The 19956-nt window shown below is 51.6% G+C and overlaps 1 long non-coding RNA gene across 1 annotated transcript; it reads left to right on the top strand.

Moving 5' to 3' along the window:
* The first annotated feature begins 1687 nt into the window (after positions 1–1687).
* On the top strand, positions 1688–7584 carry LOC132573426 (uncharacterized). Its single transcript, XR_009555545.1, has 3 exons — positions 1688–1761; positions 6023–6164; positions 7464–7584. It is a non-coding gene; the product is annotated as an uncharacterized LOC132573426 (long non-coding RNA).
* Positions 7585–19956: the final 12372 nt, after the last annotated feature.

The following is a 19956-nucleotide window of genomic DNA, read 5'->3' as shown; positions in this document are numbered from 1 at the left end:
CAATCTCCTTTCCCTTCCTCCCCCACAACAGACACCCTGTGAAGTAGATGAAGATATTGGATTTATATCCCGCCCTCCACTCCGAAGAGTCTGAGAGGGGCTCACAATCTCCTTTCCCTTCCTCCCCCCACAACAGACACCCTGTGAAGTAGATGAAGATATTGGATTTATATCCCGCCCTCCACTCCGAAGAGTCTCAGAGCAGCTCACAATCTCCTTTATCTCCCTCCCCCACAACAGACACCCTGTGAGGTGGGTGGGGCTGAGAGGGCTCTGACAGAAGCTGCCCTTTCAAGGACAACCTCTGCGAGAGCTCTGGCTGACCCAAGGCCATCTCAGCAGGTGCAAGTGGGGGAGTGGGGAATCAAACCCGGTTCTCCCACATAAGAGTCCGCGCACTTAACCACAACACCAAACTGGCTCTCAGGAGACAGACACCCTGTGAGGTGGGTGGGGCTGAGAGAGCTCTCCCAGCAGCTGACCTTTCAAGGACAACTCCTGCCAGAGCGATGGCTGCCTCAAGGCCATTCCGGCAGCTGCAAGTGGAGGCGTGGAGAATCAAACCCGGTTCTCCCAGATAAGAGTCCGCACACTTCACCACTACACCAAACTGGCTTTCAATAAAGAAGATATTGGATTTCTTTCTTGCTCTTACGCTGAGTCTCAGAGCGGCTCACAATCTCCTTTATCTCCTTCCCACACAACAGACACCCTGTGAGGTGGCTGGGGCCGAGAGGGCTCTGACAGAAGCTGCCCTTTCAAGGACAACTCCTGCCAGAGCTATGGCTGCCCCAAGGCCATTCCGGCAGCTGCGAGTGGAATCAAACTCAGTTCCCCCAGATAAGAGTCCATGCGCTTCACCACTACACCAAACTGGCTCTCAGGTGACAGACACCCTGTGAGGTGGGTGGGGCTGAGAGAGCTCTCCCAGCAGCTGACCTTTCAAGGACAACCTCTGCCAGAGCTATGGCTGACCCAAGGCCATGCCAGCTGGTGCAAGTGAAGGAGTGGGGAATCAAACCCGGTTCTCCCAGATAAGAGTCCACACACTTCACCACTATACCAAACTGGCTCTCAGGAGACAGACACCCTGTGAGGTGGGTGGGGCTGAGAGAGCTCCCAGCAGCTGACCTTTCAAGGACAACTCCTGCCAGAGCTATGGCTGCCCCAAGGCCATTCCGGCAGCTGCGAGTGGAGGCGTGGGGAATCAAACCCGGTTCCCCCAGATAAGAGTCCACACACTTAACTGCTGCACCAAACTGGCTGTGATGTATAAAATGACTACAGTTCAGAATATACTGGTGTGCAATGCAAAACGATACGGGGAAATAAAAACGACTGAAATAAAAACCACAAACAACTCATGTCCAGTCTGACCCAAATGTCTGAGCCCACAAAGGGGAGGGCGGGATAGAAATCAAATTAAAAAATCCATGAAATAAAATAAAAATAGACCTGACAGGAGTGGGGAATCAAACCAGGTTCTGCCAGATCAGAGTTCACGCACTCGACCAAACTGGCAACCAGTCTGAATAAAATATCCTGGCCTTTGAGTTGGAAGGGTCTGATTCCAGATAACGCAGCTCCATGTTTATAAGCTGCTAAGGGGATGGGGGAAGATAGGCCATGGTCTTCTCCAAACTGACACCTCTCTTCCCCCAAAGAGCAGGACTCGGACCCAGAACTGGTCACTGCTGCCGCAGGAGGAGGAAACCATGGGAGGGAGGTGCAGCAGAGAGAAGCTCAGACTTCCCACAGGAGGTAAGGATGCTTTTGGGGCGGGAGGAGCAGCGCAAGTCAAGTGCAATACCCAGCTTGTTCCAGGCTCAGCTACGACTCTGACTGCGCAGCACCTCAGGAAGGACGGAAGAAGGATATCGGATTTATATCTCGCCCTACACTCTGAATCTCAGAGCGGTCACAATCTCCTTTCCCTTCCTCCCCCACAACAGACACCCTGTGAGGTGGGTGGGGCTGAGAGAGCTCTCACAGAAGCTGCCCTTTCAAGGACAATTCCTACCAGAGCTCTGGCTGACCCAAGGCCATTCCAGCAGGTGCAAGTGGAGGAGGGGGGAATCAAACCCGGTTCTCCTGGATAAGAGTCCACACACTTAACCACTACACCAAACTGGCTCAGGAAGGAAGGAGATGTTGGATTTATATCCCGCCCTCCACTCTGAATCTCAGAGCGGTCACAATCTCCTTTACCTCCTCTCCCACAACAGACACCCTGTGAGGTGGGTGGGGCTGAGAGAGCTCTGACAAAAGCTGCCCTTTCAAGGACAGCTCTGTGAGAGCTATGGCTGACCCAAGGCCATTCCAGCAAGTGCAAGTAGAGGAGTGGGGAATCAAACCCAGTTCTCCCAGATAAGAGTCCGCACACTTAACCACTACACCAAACTGGCTCAGGAAGGAAGGAAGGAGATGTTGGATTTATATCCCGCCCTCCACTCTGAATCTCAGAGCAGTCACAATCTCCTTTACCTCCTCTCCCACAACAGAAACCCTGTGAGGTGGGTGGGGCTGAGAGAGCTCTGACAAAAGCTGCCCTTTCAAGGACAGCTCTGTGAGAGCTATGGCTAACTCAAGGCCATTCCAGCAGCTGCAAGTGGAGGAGTGGGGAATCAAACCCGGTTCTCCTGGATAAGAGCCCGCACACTTAACCACTACACCAAACTGGCTCAGGAAGGAAGGAGATATTGGATTTATATCCCGCCCTTCACTCCGAATCTCAGAGTATCAGAGTAGCTCACAATCTCCTTTATCTTCCTCCCCCACAACAGACACCCTGTGAGGTGGGTGGGGCTGAGAGAGCTCTGACAAAAGCTGCCCTTTCAAGGGCAGCTCTGTGAAAGCTATGGCTGACTCAAGGCCATTCCAGCAGGTGCAGGTGGAGGAGTGGGGAATCAAACCCAGTCCTCCCAGATAAGAGTCCGCACACTTCACCACTACACCAAACTAGAGTAGGAAAGAGCAAGAGTCCAGGAGCGCCTTCGAGGCTAACAACATTTGCAGCAGGGAAGGAGCTTTTGGGAGTCGCTGCTCTTCTTTGGATACATCAGGAAGGACTCAGGAATCTGGGTACTGCGTGGAGCTTAAACTAGGGAGCGTCACGCCCACCGCTTTTTTTTGCAGCAGCAGGAACTCCTTTGCATATTAGGCTCCACCCTCCTGATGTAGCCAATCCACCAAGAACGGACAGGGCTCTTCTGCCTGGCTATGTGGAACTAAGCGGAACTTCCACATTCAGAGGCAGTATACCTCCGAATCCTAATTGCTGAAATGCAAATCGGCCAGGGCTTTTTCTTCCATCAGGAACTCCTTTGTGTATTAGGCTACGCCTCTCTTATGTAGCCAATCTTCCAAGAGCTTCCAGGGCTGTTCTTACAAGGCCTTATGAAAGCTCTTGGAGGACTGGCTACATCAGGGGTGTGTGGCCTAATATGCAAAGGAGTTTCTGCTACAAAAAAAACCCTGGTCACACCCAAACCATGAGGTGGATACTGTGGGTTGCCAGCCTCCAGGTGGGACCTGGAGATCCCCTGCTTTTGCCCTGTACCAGTTCCTCTGGAGAAAGTGGCTACTTAGCAGAGTGGACTCTATGGCATCGTACCCTACTGAGGTCCCTCCCTCCCTCCCTTCCCCTCCCCAAACTCCACCCTTCCCAGGCAAACCTAAGTACACCTGTGTCTCCTCTTGAAGAAGAAGAAGATATTGGATTTATATCCCGCCCTCCACTCCGAAGAGTCTCAGAGCAGCTCACAATCTCCTTTCCCTCCCCCCCCCACAACAGACACCCTGTGAGGTAGAAGAAGATATTGGATTTATATCCCGCCCTCCACTCCGAAGAGTCTCAGAGCGGCTCACAATCTCCTTTCCCTCCCTCCCCCACAACAGACACCCTGTGAGGTAGAAGAAGATATTGGATTTATATCCCGCCCTCCACTCCGAAGAGTCTCAGAGCGGCTCACAATCTCCTTTCCCTCCCTCCCCCACAACAGACACCCTGTGAGGTAGAAGAAGATATTGGATTTATATCCCGCCCTCCACTCCAAAGAGTCTCAGAGCGGCTCAAAATCTCCTTTCCCTTCCTCCCCCACAACAGACACCCTGTGAGGTGGGTGGGGCTGGAGAGGGCTCTTACAGCAGCTGCCCTTTCAAGGACAACCTCTGCCAGAGCTATGGCTGACCCAAGGCCATTCCAGCAGGTGCAAGTGGAGGAGTGGGGAATCAAACCCGGTTCTCCCAGATAAGAGTCTGCACACTTCACCACAACACCAAACTGGCTCTCCAGTCAAGATACGTCTGGGTATGTGAAATGGCTGCTGTAGTGTTCCCCCACTCCCACATGTCGGGCTACCAACCTCCAGGTGGTAGCTGGAGATCTCCTGGGATGAGAAAACTGATCTCAAGGTGACAGATCAATTCCCCCGGAGAAAACAGACACTTTGGAAGGTGGACTCTATGGCATTATACCCAACTGAAATCCCTCCCCTCCCCAAACTCCACCCTCCCAAGGTTCCACGCTGGCTGAGCAATTAATGCAGCGCACAACCTGATTAAAAAGTGGATAGAGTTTATTTAGGAACGAACATATTTGACAGGAACGAGGAGAGACCGAATAGGTTCCTAACTACATCTCTTGCTTGAAGTTTTGAGTCCAGGAGTTCCTTTAAGACCAACAAAGTTTACTTCTGGGTGTAAGCTTTTGTGCGCACCGCGCACTTCCGTCAGATTTCAGATCTGACGGAAGTGTGCATGCACCGGAAAGCTCATTCCTCGAATTAAAACTTCCGGTGGTCTTAAAGGGGCCCCTGGACTCAAACCTTGTCCTGTTATTTCAGACCAACGCAGCGACTCGCCCAAATACATCTCTGGCAGAGAGAGAGGGTAAGACTTGAGTAGGACGCTTCCAAGAGGAAGGGGGAAATCGCCCTGAGAGTAGCAAGGTAGCTCCTGAAGACTGACTGCTTGACTCGTTCTTTGAAACAAGTAGCAATGTGAAGATAGACAAGGAATGACATTTAAAAGGAGAGGTGCTGGGCTCACTATCCTAATTGTCTCCTTGCTGCCCCCTGCATAGGGCTGCCAAGTTTCCGCCGGGGGCGAGGGAATCCCCCTGGTTTGGCAGGCCCCAACCTGCTGGCAGGGAGGAGGTCACCGGGGGATCCCCGCCTCCCTCCCCAGAGTCCCATTGCCACACCAGCATGTGTGTCGCCAGAAGTGACATATCACACCGGACACGTCATGCAGGGACACTCTAGGAATTGGTGGGAAACTTTGTGGTTTTGCATAGGGATGCTCTAGCAATTTGGGGGAAACTCTCTCTCTCTCTCTCTCCTGTAACTCTGTCCATAGGTCTTGGTATTTTGTGATCTTCTCCTGTTCTTCCTTTTGTGTTCTGCTTTCTTCTGGAACCGCAGGGTCAATGATCCAAACCCTATTGCTCATTTTTTCCCCCTACAATTGGGATATCAAAGGCGTTGTGCTTTATGTGTTTATCTGTTTGTAATAAGAGTTCCAAAGAACCTTTTCTCCCCATTTTTCATAGAGTACCATAGAGTTTCCCCCCAAATTGCTAGAGCATTCCTGTGTGACGTGCCCGGTGTGATATGTCACTTCTGGGCAGGGGTCATTTTGTAGAAAAATAGGTGGTGGAGCTCATCCAGGGATTGTTATGCAGCTGCACCTCCTATTCAATGGACAAGGAGGTGGAACTCTCAGAAAGGTTCAGGAGCTGTGCTCCTGTGAGCTCCCACTGAATCCGAGGCATGCTTCTGGGTGATGCACAAAAAAAGTCCCCCACTGGCAGCCGGCTTTTCTAATGCTCCATCCTCCAGATATTTCCCAGCCCAGAGCTGGAAAACCTACCAGGCCCCAAAGCAGTAGGTAAACCGACAGATCTATAAGCAACATCAATGCATTGTTGGAAGTTCGACCTTCAAGCTTAATGCATTAGGTTTCCCCTGCATGGAATTAGGCTGACTACTTATTTCATCACTCTCGCCATTTCTTCTTGCAGGCCCCCTCGCTCTGCACACCCCTCCTTTGCTTCGTTGTTCCAGGGAACAGGGCCCCGTTTGGATGACTGGGTCCAAGCGCTGACCGCCATGGCTAACGGTTCAAGAATGAGATCAAGTGGAGAGGAGCAGCTTTTCCTGCAGGTATGTGGGTTGGTGTGGATGTGGGAGGGGCAAGGTTGGTGCAGGACTGCAGCTACAAAAATAGGCTGTCCCAGCACAGGACATCAAAGAAAGAGCAGAAAAAGAAAGTCTTAAATTTGAGTCAGCAGAGCTACAATTTTCTTTCTTTCTTTCTTTCTTTCTTTCTTTCTTTCTTTCTTTCTTTCTTTCTTTCTTTCTTTCTTTCTTTCTTTCTTTCTTCCTTCCTTCCTTCCTTCCTTCCTTCACTTTCTAGACGCTCTAACTCTTTTCACGGGTCATGGTATTTTGTGATCTTCTCCTGTTCTTCCTTTTGTGGTCTGCTGTCTCCTGGGGCCGCAGTGTCAATGACCCCAACCCTCTTGCTCATTTTTTCTACAATCGAGGTAGCAAAAGCATTGTATTCCAGGTGTTTACCTGTTTGAAGAAGTCCCAAAGAACCTTTGTTTCCCCATTTTTCATTGTTGATATTATTAATTGTCACAGTCAGATATTTTGACTGGTAGATAGTATTCTGCAATTTGAGCTCTAGCCAAGTTCTTGGGAATCGCTTATGTATCTTCACAGGGTTCTTGCTGTCCCAAGCAACACTGTCTTCTGGAGCTGAGACAGTGTTATTTGCTCAGTGCCAAAAATGTGCAGATGTTTCTTGAGACTTCTACGCATTGCTCTAAGAGCTCCAATGAGAACTGGCACAATGGTTAAGCCGGCAAGTTCACCCAGCAGAGGGGGAAATTCCTCTTTAGGTTGACTCTTGGGGCATTTTCCCACAGAGCTTACCTCAAAGCAACGTCCCTCTTCACCGCGCAGCGTCTGCGTGGATTTCCCACCAACTGCTCCACATAACCAGGAAGAGCCACGGCTTTTGCATCGCTAACGTAAACTGGTTTTTAGCGGTTTGCATCTGCGACGCAAAAGGTCCGGCACTTCCTGGTTATGCGGAGCAGTTGATGGGAAATCCGTGCAGACGCTGCGCGGTGAAGAGGGACGTCGCTCCGAGGTAAGCTCTGTGGGAAAACGCCCTTGGTTTGCCTCTCACTATGCTTCTCAGGTTCTGTCCTCCGTTCGTAGCCTTGGCTTTGACACTGGTGAGGTTATAACTCCGCCCCACTTCCTGTCACCTGACTCTAATGTCTTGTGACTTCCTGTCACGTGCTTGCAGGTCGAGGGCTCTCAGGTCTGTAAAGGCTGAACATCTTTGGAACGTTGGGATAGGCTAGCGTATTTTCGCTGCAAATGTTAAATGGCAACTTGGTGCTTAACCTGTTGAATTCAGCCATCTTCCCTCCTTCTCTCCCATAGCAGGCTGAAGAGGAGGTGGAGGAGCTGCAGACCCAGGGACGGCTCTTTATTCAGCAGCTGCGGAGAGAGCTGAGCCCTGGGGGTGCCTTTCCAGATGTGGAACTGGAGCAGGGAGCGGCCGACGCATCTCCTGCATCCAACGGTACGTGCCCACTGGACAGGGCCAGAAACGCGAGGCGGAGAAGTGATTTCTGGACACTGGGCAGCAGGCCTCAGATTCAGCAGGAGCTCCCAAAAGCACAGCTCCTGAACCTTTCTAAGAGTTCCCCCTTTTTCTCCCCACCTACCTTGTCCATTGAGTAGTAGGTGCAGCTGCATAACAATCCCTGGATTAGGTAGGGTTGCCAAGTCCAATTCAAGAAATATCTGGGGACTTTGGGGGCGGAGCCAGGAGACTTTGGGGGTGGAGCCAGGAGACCATAAGGGTGGAGCAAAGATCAAGGCTGTGACAAGCATAATTGAACTCCAAAGGGAGTTCTGGCCCTCACATTTAAAGGGACGGCACACCTTTTCAATTCCTTCCTTCCATAGGAAATCATGAAGGATAGAGGAACCTTCTTTTGGGGTTCATAGAATTGGACCCCCTGGTCCAATCTTTTTAAAACTTGGGGGGTATTTTGGGGAGCGGCACTAGATGCTATACTGAAAATTTGGTGCCTCTACCCCAAAAAACAGCCCCCCCAGAGCCCCAGATACCCGCAGATCAATTCTCCATGATTTTCTATGGGAATAAATCTCCATAGGGAATAACAGAGTTCCCAGCAGACATTTCCCTTCCCTCCCCCCGCTTTCTGACGACCCTGAAGCGGGAGGAGGGCCTCCAAACCGGGGGATCCCCTGCCCGCACCTGGGGATTGGCAACCCTAGGATTAGGAGAGCGGGCAGCCAGCCAGCCACCAGGAGCTTTGCCACAACCCCAGCCCTCATTAACCCCTGGAGAAGCCCACGCCACCCTTTCTCCACTAGGGTTGCCAATCCCCAGGTGGGGGCAGGGGATCCCCCGCTTTGGAGACCCTCCCCCCGCTTCAGGGTTATCAGAAAGCGGGGGGAGGGGAGGGAAATGTCTGGGAACTCTATTATTCCCTATGGAGATTTATTCCCATAGAAAATCATGGAGAATTGATCTGCAGGTATCTGGGACTCTGGGGGGGGGGCTGGTTTTTGGGGTAGAGGCACCAAATTTTCAGTACAGCATCTAGTGCCTCTCCCCAAAATACCCGCCAAGTTTCAAAAAGATTGGACCGGGGAGTCCAATTCTATGAGCCCCAAAAGAAGGTGCCCCTATCCATTATTTCCTATGGAAGGAATTGAAAAGGTGTGCCGTCCCTTTAAATGTGATGGCCAGAACTCCCTTTGGAGTTCAATTATGCTTGTCACAGCCTTGATTTTGGCTCCACCCCTAATGTCTCCTGGCTCCACCCCCAAAGTCTCCTGACTCCACCCCCAAAGTCCCCGGATATTTCTTGAATTGGACTTGGCAACCCTATGATCACTGCAGGCTGAGCTCCAGGAAAGGTAGAAGGGGAATCGGAAGCTTATATGCAATTTAAATCACACCGGAGTGGGGCGGGAGAGGGGTGGCTCCCAGCCTCTCCAGCTTCTTGCTCTCATCCCTATGGCCCCCCTTCTACGCCCCCCCCTTTGGCCCCCTCTGCCCGTGACTCTCAGTTACGGGGCCGAGGGGGCGATTCCAGGCCAGTTCGAGTGGAGTTGGCTATCAGTAGAGCTCTGCGTCTTTTGCAATGCTGCAGCTGTACTGGTCTCGCGGGGAATACGATCCTCGCCTCTAAATGCCATGCCCTACAAAGCTCAGCTGTTGGGATTCTTTTTAAAAGCAAGTGTCTAGCCCCTAAGCATTCAAAGATGTCTGGTGAAATCCCAGAAGCCCGAGAAGGGACTGGGAAGAATCAGCCAGCAGGCGGAGAGGAGACTTCCGTGTTCCTTAGATCTCGTTATCCCTCCCCGTGCCAATCACTAGCCCAATGAATGATGTGCAATCACCAAATGTATGCAAATGTGCTTCATTGAAGAAGAAGAAGATGAAGACGATGATAATATTGGATTTATACCCCCCTCCACTCCGAATCTCAGAGTCTCAGAGCGGCTCACCATCTCCTTTACCTTCCTCCCCCACAACAGGCACCCTGTGAGGTAGATGAAGATATTGGATTTATATCCCGCCCTCCACTCCAAAGAGTCTCAGAGTGGCTCACAATCTCCTTTACCTCCCTCCCCCACAACAGACACCCTGTGAGGTAGATGAAGATATTGGATTTATATCCCGCCCTCCACTCCAAAGAGTCTCAGAGCGGCTCACAATCTCCTTTCCCTTCCTCCCCCACAACAGACACCCTGTGAGGTAGATGAAGATATTGGATTTATATCCCGCCCTCCACTCCAAAGAGTCTCAGAGTGGCTCACGATCTCCTTTACCTCCCTCCCCCACAACAGACACCCTGTGAGGTAGATGAAGATATTGGATTTATATCCCGCCCTCCACTCCAAAGAGTCTCAGAGCGGCTCACAATCTCCTTTCCCTTCCTCCCCCACAACAGACACCCTGTGAGGTAGATGAAGATATTGGATTTATATCCCGCCCTCCACTCCGAAGAGTCTCAGAGCAGCTCACAATCTCCTTCACCTTCCTCCCCCACAACAGACAACAGACACAACAGAGGTGGGTGGGGCTGGAGAGGGCTCTCACAGCAGCTGCCCTTTCAAGGAGAACCTCTGCCAGAGCTATGGCTGACCCAAGGCCATTCCAGCAGGTGCAAGTGGAAGAGTGGGGAATCAAACCCCGGTTCTCCCAGATAAGAGTCCACACACTTACCCACTACACCACACTGGCTCCCGACATAATCCACACATACTGCAGTCAGATTTTCTTTACAGAGCTTGCACAGAATGGATAGTGAGCTTTCCAACTTCCAGGTGGAGCCTGGCGAGGTCCTGGAATTACAACTGACCTGCAGACTATAGAGATCAGTGCCCTGCGGAAAATGGCTGCTTTGAAGGGCGGACTTTATACATTATACCAGGGGTGGCCAACGGTAGCTCTCTAGATTTTTTTTGCCTACAACTCCCATCTGCCCCAGCCATTGGCCATGCTGGCTGGGGCTGATGGGAGTTGTAGGCAAAAAACATCTGGATAGCTACCGTTGGCCACCCCTGCATTATACGTTTCCGAGATCCTTAGATAGGGATGCCAGCCTCCAGATGGGACTGGGGGATCCCTTGGAATTCCAGCTCATCTCCAGGCTACAGAGATCCAGGAGTTCCCCGACCTGGATATGGCAAGCCTCCCTGCCCCCATCTCTTGCCAGTGGCTAGAGGGGAATTGGAAAGTCTTGCCCCTCAGAGAGCCAGTTTGGTGTAATGGTTAAGTGTGCGGACTCTTATCTGGGAGAACCGGGTTTGATTCCCCACTCCTCCACTTCCACCTGCTGGAATGGCCTTGGGTCAGCCATAGCTCAGACAGAGGTTGTCCTTGAAAGGGCAGCTGCTGTGAGAGCCCTCTCCAGCCCCACCCGCCTCACAGGATGTCTGTTGTGGGGGAGGAAGGTAAAGGAGATTGTGAGCCGCTCTGAGACTCTTCAGAGTGGAGGGCGGGATATAAATTCAATATCATCATCTTCATCTTCTTCACTTTCGTAAACCCATCCTCCCCCCAGTTCCACTCCCAAATCTCCAGGAATCTCCCTACCTGATGTTGGCAACCATCACAGATAGGTTCCTTACCTGTGGGTAGCGTGCTTGGTTTGGCCAAGGAGTACAAACGCCACAGCATTTATTTAGTTCAGGGGTCCCTACAGGCACCTCTGGGATCCTGACACAGCGTCGGGAGCACAGCCAGAAAATGGCTGCCACCGCTTACCTTCGGCCACACGTGAAAATCTTGTGCTCCGGATAAGGTTGCCGAGTCCAATTCAGGAAATATCTGGGGACTTTGGGGGTGGAGCCGTGAGCAAGGTTGTGACAAGCATCACTGAATTCTGATGGGAGTTATGTCCATCACGTTGAAAAGGACTGGACACCTTTTAAATGCCTTCCCTCCGTTGGAAATAATGAAGGATAGGGGCACCTTCTTTGGGGGCTCATAGAATTGGACCCCCTGGTCCAATCCTTTTGAAACTTGGAGGGTGTTTTGAGGAGAGGCATCGGATACCATGCTGCAAATTTAGTGCCTCTACCTCAAAAAAAAAGCTTCTCTCAGATCCCCAGATACCCATGAATCAATTCTCCATCATCCCCTATGGAAATCGATCTCCATAGGGAATAACGGAGTGCCCAGCAGAGATTTTCCTCCCCTCCCCCGCTTTCTGATGATCCTGAAGTGGGGGGAGGGTCTGCAAACTGGGGGATCCCCTGCCCCCACCTGGGGATTGACAACCCTAGCTGTGGAGGCAACAGTTGCTAAGGCAATGTGTTTAAAAATCAGCACGGCCCCTCAAATCTCCAATAGCCACTCAGAAACCTTGCTGGGCAAAAGCCTCCTTGGCCCCTCCCACTTTCTAAACACATTTGGCGGGCCCCCGGAAAGGAGTTGGCAGATGCCGTGATGGCACCCATGGGCACCACCGTGTTAGGGACCCCTGATTTAGTGAGTCCCAATTTTTACAAACCTTTCCCCTCAGCAACTGGGATTTGAGGCAAGCAAAGCACCCCCCGGGTTTCTGCTTTGTCCAGCAGGGGTTGTTTTGTAGAAAAATAGATGGTGGGGCTCATTAGCATATGCTGCCCCCTCCCCCAGCCAAAAGCAATCCGATGCAAGAAAGGAGCGCCCTGGGTGAGTGAGGCCTGCTTGGGCTGGCTAGAGATCCAGCCAGCCCAAGCAGACCTCGCTCACCTGGGGCTTTCCTGGGCCACCTCCCCCCACAGCCAAAAGGTCAGCAAGCTACCCTCCGCCCAAAATCACATAAGTGGAGAATAGGGTTGCCAAGTCCAATTCAAGAAATATCTGGGGACTTTGGGGGTGGAGTCAGGAGACTTTGGGGGTGGAGCCAGGAGACATTAGGGGCGGAGCCAGCAGCAAAGGTGTGACAAGCATACATGAACTCCAAGGGAGTTCTAGCCATCACATTTAAAGGGACAGCACACCTTTTCAATTCCTTCCTTCCATAGGAAATAATGAAGGATAGGGGCACCTTCTTTTGGGGCTCATAGAATTGGACCCCCTGGTCCAATCTTTTTAAAACTTGGGGGATATTTTGGGGAGAGGCACTAGATGCTATACTGAAAATTTGGTGCATCTAGCTCAAAAAACAGCCCCACCCCCCAGAGCCCCAAATACCTGCAGATCAATGCTCCATGATTTTCTATGGGAATAAATCTCCATAGGGAATAACAGAGTTCCCAGCAGACATTTCCCTCCCCTCCCCCCGCTTTCTGACGACCCTGAAGCGGGGGGAGGGTCTCCAAACTGGGGGATCCCCTGCTCCCACCTGGGGATTGGCAACCCTGTTTGTATCTCTGCACTCCCTCTCCATCCCCCTGCTTTCCTCCGCCCTTCCCCAACAAGGAGCGGCAGGGAACACGTGCGGCTTGTACACGCTGGCTGCCCTCCTCCCTCCCTCCCCACCCCGAAAGGAGTCCAGCTGTCCTTGCGGCCTGTGCAATCGAGGGGCCTCTCCTCCCACCCACCCAAGGACTTACCGTTCAGGCTCACGGCGGTGGAAAAAAGGCAGCGCGTGGAGCCCCCAGCCCTTCATGGCCATACTAAGGGCTGCTGGGAGCAGGGGGCGGGGCTGGCTGCCCACTCACCCACCCAACTTTCGGAATCTGCCCACCCACCCACCCAGCTCTGCTCAGCGGGCTTCAGAGGAGAGCTCGCTGGTGCTGTTACCTGCTTCACGTGCTGAGGCAACCGGGGGGAGGCGGCCCATAAAATCCACAAGGGAGCTGGGCCCTCTGGGTCCCACAGGACACTACGGGCCTGGCCCCCTTTTGCGCAACAGGGAGTTCCCCGCGTTCCTGGTGGTGGCTGCATTCATGCCCAGTGGCACCAGCTACATGGTGCAACTGCACCGGATGCGACGACACAGTCAGAGTAACATCTGAGTGCTTTCCCATGCAGGGCACTGGTCTCTATAGCCTGCAGGTCAGTTGTAATTCCACGACCTCTCCAGGCTCCACCTGGAAGTTGGCAAGCTCACTGTCCACTCTGTGCATGCAGGGCCTGCCAGTCAGAGCCTGCCAATTCCGATCCCCATACTGAGTACTCATTCAGGATTAATCCACACGGTGCAATTTCTATCCCAGTTACTACGGTTCCCAATCCCCAGGTGGGGGCAGGGGATCCCTTGGTTTGGAGGCCGTCCCCCCCGCTTCAGGGTCATCAGAAAGTGTGAGGTGGGGAGGGAAATGTCTGCTGGGCACTCCATGATTCCCTACGGAGACCGATTCGCATAGGGTATAATGGAGAATTGATTTGGGGCTCTGGGGAGGGCTGTTTTTTGAGATAGAGGCACCAAGTTTTCAGCATAGCATCCAGTGCTTCTCCCCAAAATACTCGCCAAGTTTCAAAAAGATTGGACCAGGGGGTCCAATTCTATGAGCTCCCAAAGAAGATGTCCCTATACTTCATTATTTCCAGTGGAGGAAGGCTTTTAAAAGGTGTGCGGTCCCTTTAAATGCGATGGCCAGAACTCCATTCAGAGTTCAATTATGCTTGCCATAACCTTGCTCCTGGCTCCACCCCCAAAGTCCCCAGATATTTCTTGAATTGAACTTGGCAACCTTTCCAGTGACTGTGGCAGGTTTTCCCAGTCTCTTTGAACCTGTGGGCCCATTTGGAATTCTAACACAGGGTGGTGGGGGCAGCCACAAAATGGCTGCCGCAGGAGGTGGGGCCATACACCCGCTTAAGAAGCCTAAGTGCAGGGAGAAGGGGCAATTTATAAAATACATTGGGAAAGATGAGTGAGAGAAAATGAAATTAACGCTGCGGCGGCAGCTGTGATGGAACTACTGTCATTTTAATCTGCACAACCAATCGGATCTCCAGGGTCCAATCAGAAGCCCTGCTGAGCAAGAATCCCACATGACCCCGCCCACTTTCCAAAAATACTTGGTGGGTGCAAGGAAAGGTGTTGTAAACTGCGATTTAAGACAGCGCCTGTACTGCTTTATAGGACACAAAACGATGCACTTTCAGTCCGTGCTCAATGCCGTCTGCAATGGGGTTTTACGGTGCGAAATGGCAAAATCCACTTGCAAATGGGTTGCTGAAGTTGACTACAACTGCGTTATTTAGCATGTGTGAAAGCGCCTGTCACATCTCATGATCTTAGATAGTTATCCTGCTGAACGTCTCGTCTTAGCAATCATTCTGTGCAAAGTGGCTGGCTGAGAGGGAGGGCATGTGGGACAGTGAACCAGGCTGGCCTTGCGCTCCCTCATTTAAGGACATAAGAATATACAAGAAGCCATGTTGGATCAAGCCAATGGCCCCTCCAGTCCAACACTCTGTGTCACGTAAGAACATAAGAGAAGCCAAGTTGGATCAGGCCAGTGGCCCATCCAGTCCAACACTCTGAGTCACATAAGAACATAAGAGAAGCCATGTTGGATCAGGCCAGTGGCCCATCCAGTCCAACACTCTGTGTCACATAAGAGAAGCCATGTCGGATCAGGCCAATGGCCCCTCCAGTCCAACACTCTGTGTCACATAAGAACATAAGAGAAGCCAAGTTGGATCAGGCCAATGGCCCCTCCAGTCCAGCACTCTGTGTCATGTAAGAACATAAGAGAAGCCAAGTTGGATCAGGCCAATGGCCCATCCAGTCCAACACTCTCTGTCACATAAGAACATAAGAGAAGCCAAGTTGGATCAGGCCGATGGCCCCTCCAGTCCAGCACTCTGTGTCATGTAAGAACATAAGAGAAGCCAAGTTGGATAAGGCCAGTGGCCCATCCAGTCCAACACTCTCTGTCACATAAGAACATAAGAGAAGCCAAGTTGGATCAGGCCAATGGCCCATCCAGTCCAACACTCTCTGTCACATAAGAACATAAGAGAAGCCCTGTTGGATCAGGCCAATGACCCCTCCAGTCCAACACTCTGTGTCATGTAAGAACATAAGAGAAGCCGTTGGATCAGGCCAGTGGCCCCTCCAGTCCAACATTCTGAGTCACATAAGAACATAAGAGAAGCCAAGTTGGATCAGGCCAGTGGCCCATCCAGTCCAACATTCTGAGTCACATAAGAACATAAGAGAAGCCCTGTTGGATCAGGCCAATGACCCCTCCAGTCCAACACTCTGTGTCACATAAGAACATTAGAGAAGCCCTGTTGGATCAGGTCAATGGCCCCTCCAGTCCAACACTCTGTTTCACATAAGAGAAGCCATGTTGGATCAGGCCAATGGCCCAACCAGTCCAACAATGCATCACACAGTGGCCAAAAAATCCAGGTGACAACAGGAAGTGCAATATTGCATAATGCGGCGATATTGAAACCCCACCCCAAACTCAGCCCCTCCCCAGGCTCCACCCCTCAAATCTTCAGGTGTTTTCAGTCCTAGAGCTGACAGGCCTAGTCCATGACCCATTCTCACCTGGAGCAGACTGGTCGGCCACCGTGTTCAAATAGTCCATGTCACTTTCCAGCCCTAGAAAAGGACAAGAGAGCGATGTTAAGATAAGAATATAAGAGAAGCCATGTTGGATCAGGCCAGTGGCCAATCCAGTCCAACGCTCTGTGTCACACAGTGGCCAAAAAACCCAGGTGCCATCAGGAGGTCCACCAGTGGGGCTAGGACACTAGAAGCCCTCCCATTACCCCCCCACACATCAAGCTCAAGAATACAGACATAAGAACATAAGAGAAACCATGTTGGATCAGGCAATGGCCAATCCAGTCCAACACTCTGTGTCACACAGTGGCCAAAAACCCCAAGTGCCATCAGGAGATCCACCAGTGGGGCCAGCACACTAGAAGCCCTCCTATTGTCCCCCCCCCCCCAAGCAACAAGAATACAGACATAAGAACATAAAAGAAGCCATGTTGGATCAGGCCAATGGCCAATCCAGTCCAACATTCTGTGTCACACAATGGCCAAAAAACCAAGTGCCATCAGGAGGTCCACCAGTGGGGCCAGCACACTAGAAGCCCTCCCACTGTGCCCCCCCCCCTCAACGCACCAAGATTACAGAGCATCCCTGCCCCAGACAGAGAGTTCCATCTATACCCTGTGGCTAATAGCCACTGATAGACCTCTGCTCCAGATGTTGATCCAATCCCCTCTTGAAGGCGTCTATGTTTGGAGCCGCCACTTCCTCCTGTGGCAGTGAATTCCACGTGTTGATCACCCTTTGGATGAAGAAGGACTTCCTTTTATCCGTTCTAACCTGACTGCTCAGCAATTTCATTTAATGTCCACAAGTTCTCCTATTCTGAGAAAGGTCGAATCACTCCAAATATCCAATTGGTCCCCTCATCTGTCTGTAGGGGAGGAGCTGTGGCTTAGTGGCGGGGGTCCTGCTTGGCATGCAGAAGGTCCCAAGTTCAACCCATGACATCTCCAGCTAAAACGAACTGGCAATTGGTGATGTGAAAGACCTCCACCTGAGACTTTGGAGGGCCGCAGTCATCTTGGTGCAGTGATTAAGTGCATGGACTCTTCTCTGGGAGAACCGGGTTTGATTCCCCACTCCTCCACTTGCAGCTGCTGGAATGGCCTTAGGTCAGCCATAGCTCTCACAGAGCTGTCCTTGAAAGGGCAACTTCTGTCAGAGCTCTCTCAGCACCACCCACCTCCCAAGGTGTCTGTTGTGGGGAAGGAAGGTAAAAGGAGATTGGGAGCCACTCTGAGATTCAGAGTGAAGGGCGGGATATAAATCCCATATCATCTTCTTCTTCTGAGTAGACAGGCCTGACCTTGATGGGTCCAATTCAAAATAATGTGTCTTTCATTACAGTGCAGAGAAGGGCAACCAATATGATTTGGGGGTTGGCGTACCTTCCCTGGGAGGAAAGGCAGAAGAGTCTGGGACTTTTCAGGTTAAAAAAGAGATGGCCATGATAGAGGTTTCGAAAATTATGTCTTGAGGTGAAGAGAGTTGACAAAGAGAATTTCTCTCTCTCTTCAAATATTAGAACTTGAGGGCATCCAATGAAGCAGTAGGTTCAGGATGGACAAAAGGAAATACTTCTTCACACACAGAGAGAGGAACACATGGCATTTGCTGCCAGAAGATGCAGTGATGGCTCCAGGAATAAACAGCTTTAAAGGGGATTAGATATATTAATGGAGGATATTTCTATCAATGGTGACTTGCCATGGGGACTGAGGGGAACCTCCACATTCAGAGACCTCCCTGCCCTGTTGTTGGCCCTCCAAAGGAACTGGTTGGCCTCTGTGTGAGACAGGAGGCTGGACTAGGTGGACCACTGGTCTGATCCAGCAGGGCTCTTCTGATGTTCTTATGAAGGCTTTGACACTCTGCCCTGTTGTTGGCCCTCCAGAAGAACTGGTTGCTCACTGTGTGAGACAGGATGCTGACTAGGTGGACCGCTGGTCTGATCCAGCAGGGCTCTTCTGATGTTCTTATGAAGGCCTTGACTCTCTGCCCTGTTGTTGGCCCTCCAGAGGAACTGGTTGCCCACTGTGTGAAATAGGATGCCAGACTGAATGGACCACTGGTCTGATCAACCAGGGCTCTTCTGATGTTCTTATGAAGGCCTTGACTCTCTGCCCTGTTGTTGGCCCTCCAGAAGAACTGGTTGGCCACTGTAAATGAGACAGGATGCTGGACTAGATGGACCACAGGCCTGATCCGGAAGAGCCTTCTTATGCTCTTGTATGTGGGACACGAAGACCATGCAAGCATGTTAAGTCCTGCCCATGTTAGAGAGGGGCTGTGGCTCAGTGGAAGAGCCTCTGCTTGGCATGCAGAAGGTCCCAGGTTTGACCCCCAGAATCTCCCGTTAAAAGTAGCAGGCAGTAGGTGATGGGAAAGACCTTTGCCTGTGACCCCAGAGAGTTTCTGCACTCTGAGCAGACAATACCGACCTCGATGGGCCAAGCAGCAGTAGAAGGCAGCTTGATGGGTTCATGTGTTTCCTTCTGTGACAGACTCCCTGGCAACTGAGGTCCTGCCTCGCAGAGAGAAGCGGAGCCTCAGGACCAGTCTGGTGGGTGAAAAGGATCACAGCCTTCCAAAGGTACGTCTGCACCTTAAGGGACCAGGGGAGGGCATTCCTGTGAGAACATAATTTGGGCTGACCACTGTGGAAAGCTGATCTCTGATGTTGCTGGTGTGAAATGAGTGTCAGAGGGTGGCCATTTGGTCCTCAGGAGATGAGCAAGATGAGAGTCTAGTAGCATCTTAGAAACCAGCAAGGTTTCCTGGGTATAAACCGGGGGGAGGGGGGGGAACTCACTTAATGTAAGAGCCACATAGAATAAACATCAGATGTTTGAGAGCTGCAAGACAGGAAGGAAGGAAGGAAGGAAGGAAGGAAGGAAGGAAGGAAGGAAGGAAGGAAGGAAGGAAGGAAGGAAGGAAGGAAGGAAGGAAGGAAGGAAGGAAGGAAGGAAGGAAGGAAGGAAGGAAGGAAGGAAGGAAGGAAGGAAGGAAGGAATAGGGTTGTCAAGTCCAATTCAAGAAATATCTGGGGACTTTGGGGGTGGAGTCAGGAGACTTTGGAGTGGAGCCAGGAGACATTAGGGGCGGAGCCATCAGCAAAGGTGTGACAAGCATATATGAACTCCAAGGGAGTTCTGGCCATCACATTTAAAGGGACGGCACACCTTTTCAATTCCTTCCTTCCATAGGAAATAATGAAGGATAGGGGCACCTTCTTTTGGGGCTCATAGAATTGGACCCCCTGGTCCAATCTTTTTAAAACTTGGGGGTATTTTGGGGAGCGGCACTAGATGCTATACTGAAAATTTGGTGCATCTAGCTCAAAAAACAGCCCCACCCCCCAGAGCCCCAAATACCTGCAGATGAATTCTCCATGATTTTCTATGGGAATAAATCTCCATAGGGAATAATAGAGTTCCCAGCAGACATTTCCCTGCCTCCCCCCGCTTTCTGATGACCCTGAAGCGGGGGGAGGGTCTCCAAACTGGGGGATCCCCTGCTCCCACCTGGGGATTGGCAACCCTGGGAAGGAAGGAAGGAAGGAGGGAAGGAGGGAGGGAAGGAAGGAAGGAAGGAAGGAAGGAAGGAAGGAAGGAAGGAAGGAAGGAAGGAAGGAAGGAAGGAAGGAAGGAAGGAAGGAAGGAAGGAAGGAGGGAGGGAGAAAAGGAAGGAAGGAGGGAGGGGAGGGAGGGAGAAAAGGAAGGAAGGAGGGAAGGAAGGAGGAAGGGAAGGAAGGAAGGAAGGAAGGAAGGGAAGGAAGGAAGGAAGGAAGGAAGGAAGGAAGGAAGGAAGGAAGGAAGGAAGGAAGGAAGGAAGGAAGGAAGGAAGGAAGGAAAATATTTGAGAGCCACTAGGCATGAATGTCAGGTGTTGGAGAGAGGGAAGGAAGGAAGGAGAATAGATG

This window comes from Heteronotia binoei, chromosome 6, assembly GCF_032191835.1.
Source record: "Heteronotia binoei isolate CCM8104 ecotype False Entrance Well chromosome 6, APGP_CSIRO_Hbin_v1, whole genome shotgun sequence".
Taxonomy (NCBI): Eukaryota; Metazoa; Chordata; class Lepidosauria; order Squamata; family Gekkonidae; genus Heteronotia; species Heteronotia binoei.
Note: the sequence above shows the minus strand (reverse complement) of the source record. Positions and strands in the feature narration are given on the sequence as shown.